The following is a 7,876-nucleotide window of genomic DNA, read 5'->3' as shown; positions in this document are numbered from 1 at the left end:
GGTGTGGGTACTTTGAGGAAGGTACAGAGGGTTGCTGGGCTGTTCCAGGAGGGAATTTGCATTTGTAGAATGTCCACTGTGCTCCTTCCAGCACTCTATTTTCCACGCACATGTGGCATTAAACCTGGAAAACCTCTGGGTGCTGTGCTGGGTGAGGAAGCCCTGGCTGGATGAGGGGCTGCTGGGGCTCGGACTTGATTCCTGGGCTGGGGGCTGCGGGCTTACTCTGTTCAGTGGGCCTGCTGATGGGATGCCCTGGAAAGTCCTGCTGTGCACTCAGGGAGGTACAGAGACACGCTCAGGAAATACAGACCATGGATTTAAAAATTCCTACTGGAAAATCCTTTATGAGCAAATTTGCATCTGACTGAAGACAATCATTGCTTGAGTAATTGGTTTGTTTACAAAATTGGTCCTATGAACAAACAGATTAGTTTTCATTCATGCCTTGTCTATAACGTAAATAGGAGCTATTACGGCAACCTAAATGAATTTTAAATTTTGTATCAGATTGCATGCCAGATTACAAATGGCTGCTTGATAATCTAATTGGTAAAACGGAGGGATTTGGTACTTGGAACCCAGAGTGAAGAGAACAGAATTGCTTTGGTTTCTTAAAAGTGTGTGACAGGGGTGACCTGGGGTGAAGAGAAGTGGCTGGAGTCATTACACTCGAGGAGATGATCTGCCCCAGCTTTTCTCAGCTGTCTTCTGGATAAAACAAAAGAGTGATAAACGTGGAAAAATTCAGCACTGAGTTCGTCTATGCCCTGAGCTTCTCATACGGTCATTAATGTGACTGGGCTGTATCTGTGAAGCCTCCATACAGGCACAAAGGAATTAGGCTAGAGTAAGGCGGCCGGCGACCTCTGGCGCCTGGGCCACGTGTCATTTCCTAAAGCCCTTTTGGGTGAAATGACAGTTGCAATGTCTGTTGTTTGGAGGAGTGTAATCTCATGTATGAGATGCAGATTATAAACACCAAAGCCAGGAAGCTTGGTGGGAGTGGCCGTCATCCAAGTGGTTTTCTGTGCTGCCGTGGACGAGGTGTGGATGTGTCATCCGTTGGTGAGATCCACTGGTGAAGGGGCTAAGCAATCCCTTGGTTGTGGGGGGTTTGTGAAGCTACATCTCTTCTGGCATCCCAAGTAAATACATTTTGTAAAACTTGTGCATTTGACCCAGACCCTAACCCTGAGTGTTGAAGTCTGGTGCAGTGTCTTGAGCCCTCTTCTGCATTGAGGGTGAGTGACTGTAAATGACCAATTCCTCAGTGATGAAAGTTCAAATTTAGCTTCCCTGAGGAAGCCAGACCTCAGTCACCCGTGTCTCCATTGTAAACACTGCGGCCTCTACACGGGTGGATGCGAGTTTCCAGGTCCTCCTTGAAGAAGCAGCCGTGTGGTGCTTGGTGATTTGATAACATCAGCCACCTTCTGTCTTCTGTCTAATCATGGTACAAATGATTCTCCTACAAGGAAACGGATCTGGTTTCTTCCCCGATCATTGGAAGAAGCAGCCCACCTAGGGACTGCACCGTCCTCTGCACTTTCACAACGAAGTCTGTGTCTGTCTGTGAGGAGTGTCATGTGTGTCATAGGAATCACGGGAATTGCCTTAATTCTTCCACTTTTTAAGGGCTCGGGCAGCTCTGCCTGTTTTACCTGGGATGAGCAGCAGGTGGTCTCTGGCTGCTGTGGGACTAGGGCTTGGGGTGCGTCATCACATCCCGTGGCCTGTCCAGGTGGGCATCATTGTCTTTTGCCTGTTGGCTGAGGCAGCTGTGATGCCATGGGGATCATACTTGTGTCGGGGCCAACCCAGTTCTTCCCATGCACACCTCTCCTGCTGGAGTGCCTTTCCTTATGATGACGTGTTGAATTAGCGTGGAGAATGTGGAGAGGCTCTGGGCCTCTCCTTCCCATTCTTACTCCCTGGAGCTGTGATGCCCGACAAGGGAGCCCATAGCCAGAGGCTCCTTTAAATTTAATTAGAATAAAGATTTGATTACATATCCAAACACATTTGAAAAGAACTTCACAGATTAAATTCCAGATTCAGCCCTTCAGGCCCAGTGACCACGTTTTGGGGCTCAGCAGCTGTAGGTGGCTGTTGTCTTTCAGTGTTGACTGAGCAGATTGGGACGTTTCCAGTTCAGCAGGCAGTTCTCTTGCATGGTTCTGCCTGTGGTGAGGACACCTTGGCTGGAGAGCTTCGTGGGGATGCCTTAGGCCTCTGGCGGCAGCCAGGCTGCACGGTTCCTGTGCCCCGGGTCCTCTGAAGGCCCAGATGGATCCCACCACAGAGTCAGCACTGCTAGACTTGGGTACAGTGTGTAGACAGCAGAGGGGCACGTCCGGGCCTTGCTCACTGGCCTCCTTGGCCAGACTCCCATCTCTGAGTCTTCAGGGGAAATGCATCCACCATCCACACCGTGCACCAGAAGAAAACTGCAGGCTTCTCTGTGGGTGGTGAATTGAGATCATGCAGAGTGACTAGGCTTGGGCTCCTGGCCAGCGTGGAGCCTGATGATAGCTTTAGGTGGAACCTGACATGCCTCCGTGTGTACATGGCAAAGAGAATGCAGTGTTGTCAACTTGAATCCAAATGTGCTCCCGTTTTGAGGTGGAAGGTTCTGGGAGTATTGGCCATTGGTGATTGTCCTGCTGTGGAGGACTTCGAATGCAAGCACTGGTTTAGGGTAACCCTGGTTTCCTGGTCCTGTATGTGGGCATCCCTGAGTGTGCTGGGCTGGAGGTAGGCAGGGCAGATGGGAGGGTGACAAAAGGTCAGGTGTTTCCAGCTGTGGGGAGTGATGCCATCAGATGTCCGAGATCAGGAGGGTGTTGACCAGGGGACCAAAGCAGGGGTGGGTGGAAATGCCATGTTTTCTGGGGCGTGGGGAGGACCTGTTGAGCTCTATTGCTGGGCAACAGTTCTTCCATTCTCAGGAATCTGTGCCATTGTAATTGAGTAGCAAATTCAGTAATTGCTCTAATTACTTACTGTTAAGTCCCCATCCAAATTACCATGAATTAGCAACAGTGACAACAGTTTGCCTGGTCAAGCCTTGCCAAGAAAAATCAGTGGAACTAGTTTTAGTTGCCTTGAGTTCCCTCCAAATCGGATCCTTAGAGGCTTGTGTTCCCACAGCTGCTGCAGTTTCTCCTGGGTCTGGCAGGCACATTCCAGACATTCACACCTCAGCTCAGATGCAGGCGTGCACATTATTTACAGAAAATCACACTGTGCTGTGATCGGCTTGAGCTGACGTTTTCTAGGTGGGAGGCGGAGGCCGAGGACCTGTGAGGGACTGTCTTCTCATTGACTTGGAGCAGGTGCACATCTATTCTTCAAAAGTTCTAATAGGATGAAATTAGCAATACAAATTTTTGAAATTCATGTGTTATGAACTCTGTTCAGTGATTTCCTCTGAAATGAGAGACTATTTGCGGACCAGACAGTTGGCCTGCAGCTCTCCTTAGAACTGTCCTAGACCTCGATGCCATCCTATGGTTTCTTCCTGAGTGTGGGGTGCGCTGCTTGAAGCAAAACCAAAGGAAAGAACGTGGTCAGTGTGCATCACTACTGCAGCCAGCTCAACGCGCCCACCCACTGGGATGGGCACTGGATCACTTAACATTTTAAACGCATTTAACACTAAACCAGTAATCAGCCAGTGCTTTCTGTAACCAAGTTTTCTGGCTCATGGGAATCTGACACTTGACTTTTCGGAAGAGAATACTTGCTTCTGTGGAGTGTCAATATTTGTCTCATTTCTTGAGACTTTGTTCAAAGTGATGAACGTGTGTAAATTAGGACCTTTTTGTGTAAATTGGGCCACAGAGCTCTCTAGACACAGTCAGGGGGGTAAAAGGCTGTGAAAGATGCCGCCTGATGTGAGCCATGGCCAGGCACTTTGGAACCTGGGATCCCATCTCCAGCCTTTCAAAGGACATAGAGGAATATAAAATGCAGATGAGAGAGTTCATATTTTGGGCATCTCTGTTCTTTTGAAATCAAAGTGCAAAGAAAAAGTTTTGCCTCGAGGTCTTACCCCATACTTGTTTTTCTCCTGAGGTTTTAAAATTTTCTTAACTGCTTTTTTCTCCACTGATCCTTGGGGAAATTCTGTCTTCATATCTTCTTAAAAGATATGGTTAAATTGAACACTGAAATTTAAAATCATGCTTTCATATTATTTTTCTTTTAACTGATGTATCTGACATTGGTGAAGAACTAAGTGGGCGTGTTGGTTTACTTTTATTTTTTTGAGACAGTCTTGCTGTGTTGCCCAGGCTGGAATGCAGTGGCACCATCTTGGCTCACTGCAGCCTCACCTCCTGGTTCACACCATTCTCCTGCCTCAGCCTCCTGAGTAGCTGGGATTATAAGTGCCTGCCACCATGGCTTGTTCATTTTTGTGTTAGTAGAGACGGGGTTTCAACATGTTGACCAGGCTGGTCTTGAAATCCTCACCTCAGGTGATTTTGCTCACCTTGGCCTCCCAATGTGCTGGGATTACAGGCATGAGCCACCACACTCGGCCTGGGATATTCTTGATTGTAACTGTAATAGATCCCTTTAATGAAAACAAAACAGAACAACAACAACAACAAAACAGCTGTCTGAAAAGTCCCGAAATTAAAGAGCCTGCTTGGACAGGGATTTGGACACCAGTTGAATGGCCCAGCACAAACCATAGTTACATGGGCCACTCAGCCTGTTAGATCCTTAGGGTATTTGAAGTGGTGGGGATATTTGCATTTCTGCCTCTGGATATCGTGTTAGTATGAATTCGACTAGTGTTTGAGGGCCAGGCTCAGATCCGGGAAAACAAGAGCCCCTGCCCTCATGCCTCTTCTCTTCTATGTGTGTGTGTGTGAGGAAAATAGAAAGCACAAGATATTTTTTTTCAATGAGCTGGAAAGACGGAAAAACAAGCTTAAGATGTTTACTTGTTCAGAAGAAGGGAAGTGCAAGGAATACTCAGCTTTGCTGTTGCTGAAGGAGGCCCCTGGCGGAGGCTGTTTCAGAGGTGGGGTTTCTCTGAGAAAGGTAAGAGGCAAATAGGATGCCCCATCTGGTTTGCCAGAGATGGGGAAAGTTAGCACCCCCAAAAGAGCCTCAGCATTCTTTCAAAGACATCGGAAAACCAGCTAGGGTGTGGGACCCTTGTTGGCCGCTGGGTAGAAGGAAAACATTGCTGGTCCTGAGGACTGTACTGTTCTTCCACTGCTATAAAGAACTACCTGAGGCTGGGTAATTAGGAAAAAAGGTTTAATCGGCATACAGTTCTGTGGGCTGTATAGGCTTCTACATCTGGGGAAACTTACAATCATGGTGGAAGGTGAAGGGGAGGCAGGCATGCCTTCACATGGCTGGAAGGGGAGAGAGAGTGAAGGGGAAAGTGCCATGTACCTCCAAACAACCAGATCTCAGGAGAATTATCATGAGGACAACACTTGGGGGATTGTGCTCAACCATTAGAAACCACCCCCATAAGTCAATCACCTCCCGCCAGGGCCCACCTCCAACACAGGGTTACAGTTCAGCATGAGATTTGGGTGGGGACACACAGCCACACCACGTCAGGCTTCCCATTCTTCTCCTGCACGTGCTTCACAAATGGTTCTGTCATTGGTTTTTGTTGATACATAATATATGTACGTATTTTCTGAGTGCATGTGATATCTTGATTCATCCCTATATTAATCAAATCTGGGTACTTGGGATGTCTTTCACTTGAAATATTTTCTTTTCCTTGTGCTGGTAATGCTCACGTTATTCTCTCCTAGCTGTTTTGATAATACACAGTAGATGACCCACTGCCATCCCCCTGCTGATTTACCAATAGTAGGTCTTGTGCTCCCATTAGGCTGTGTGTTTGTGCCCGTTGCCAGCCTCTGCCCATCCTGCTTATGAGTGGGCTCTGCTGGGCCCTGTTGACCACCCACTCTTGGCCTCCATGAGATCTGCTCTCAGCTCCTGCTTATGAGTGAGAACATGCACCGTTTCTTTGCTTGGCTCGTTTGCTTAACGTAATGTCCTCCAGCTCCATCCATGCTGTCGCGGATGACAGGGCTCTCCGCTGTGTGGTGGAGTATTGTTCCTGTGTATGTTCGGGCCACGTTCCCTTCATCCCCTGTTGACGGGCACTCAGGTGATTCTGGACCTTGGCTTCTGTGGATGGTGCTGCACTGAAGCTGGGACCAGTCACTGGCTTCATATTCGGGGACGTGAGCCACTTTCATGTTCTCAAGCAGCCTATCCCCAAAGCCCTCTGTGGAATGCCGCATTCCTTTGTGCCCATGGCTTCCACTAGGATGAACCGTTGGGAAGTGGATTTGAACGCTTGGGTTTCTGTCTTTAATTGGTACCCAGCTGCACTGACCAAGCAGGGGTCCCAGTGACCCTGGACACTACCTCACATAAGGTCCAAAGATGCAGTTAGGTTCTTTCTTTAACTTTATAACAAACAAACAAACAAACAAAAAAAACGCTATGGACCTGGTTAAGCTATAGCATTATCAGTTAGTGTTTTTCCTATTGGAAAGGTGTATATTTTATTTTCTAAGAAGGAAAGAAATCCTGTTAAATACTCTAAGCACAGATTAAATCATGTCAAGGAAAGAGGTACTATTTTGGGGGAAAATTGTCCCTTCATGTCAAAGATCAAGGGGATGACTTCCATTGTTTAATTGAGTTAATTATGAAATCTTAAGTGGTTTTGAGGAGACGAGCTGTGGATGCTGTAAGACATGAGACTGATGCTGATTTAATATTAGTCAGCCCTGACAGAATGTGGCTAATATTTAAAGCTTGCTCCAGTATTGCTTGATAGATTGTAAGTTAATGTAAAGATCGGTTTGATGCTTTTATTTTACAAAATATGATTGAGGAAAAGTTTGATAGCCAAGGAAACAGCCTTCAACCAATTTATTCCTAATTTCTATCACCAGAAAAATTTGTCCTGTTAATTCCAGAATTTACTTTTGGAAAGTTCCTGTAAGGAGAGCAGAGGTATTGGTGGTTGAATGATGACTTGAATTTAGGTGAAGGTCGTTAAATATTTCATAGTCATGTTTGTCTTGGTGGTTTTAGCAATTTTATATTAAATTTAGAACTGCGAGTCAAACCAAATGTGTTCTTTTGCTTTTGTGATACTCCTTTGTTTGTATGACTATATTTGTAAAGAATGATAAAATGTGTATAAGGCATTTTCTCTGTGTAGATATTAGGATTTTTAGGGAAACAAATTAATCATTCTTCTAATAGACATTGTGCTGTGTGTTGGGTCCTTTGTATATTAGTTGAATTATTATAATGAGGACCACTTGAAAGTATGTTTCTATACAAGATCTTTTATATGCTGCCTTGTGTTATGCAAAATCCTTCATCCTCTAAGAAGACTAAGTAATGGGTTGGAGGAGAGGTTTAATTCCCCATTAGGTCTATTCCGAATGCCCAGAATTGAATGCAAGTATGAATTATGTTTTCAAAGTGGGGTGTGTGTGGTGAACTCCTTTTTAGATCATGGGAGGGAGGTAAAGCAAAGATCAGATTTGCTGATGAACATTTGTGCATATTCTAGTGGAGAAGTCATATGACTTGACTGTACCTGCCTACTCTGATTTTGGTGTCATTAGTGTCCGTAGCCACAAGCCTCAGCTTAAAAAGAAGGCTTCCTGGAAGGGGAAAATAGGAATCGGTAAGAACCTGAAGTTGTCTGTCATGGCCTGTGAGTCACAGGTAAATAAACCTGCATGAGGGGACGTTGGCTGTACAGTATTTTCCTTCTGTTTTAAGACTGTCAGAAAAAGGTCAGTTCTATTGCGTTGGGTCCCTGCACCTCACTTTTGCTGCAGAGGGGACT

This window comes from Macaca fascicularis, chromosome 8 (assembly GCF_037993035.2).
Source record: "Macaca fascicularis isolate 582-1 chromosome 8, T2T-MFA8v1.1".
In the NCBI taxonomy this organism is placed as follows: Eukaryota; Metazoa; Chordata; class Mammalia; order Primates; family Cercopithecidae; genus Macaca; species Macaca fascicularis.
The sequence above is the reverse complement of the archived record's forward strand: the minus strand, read 5'-3'. Positions refer to the sequence as shown.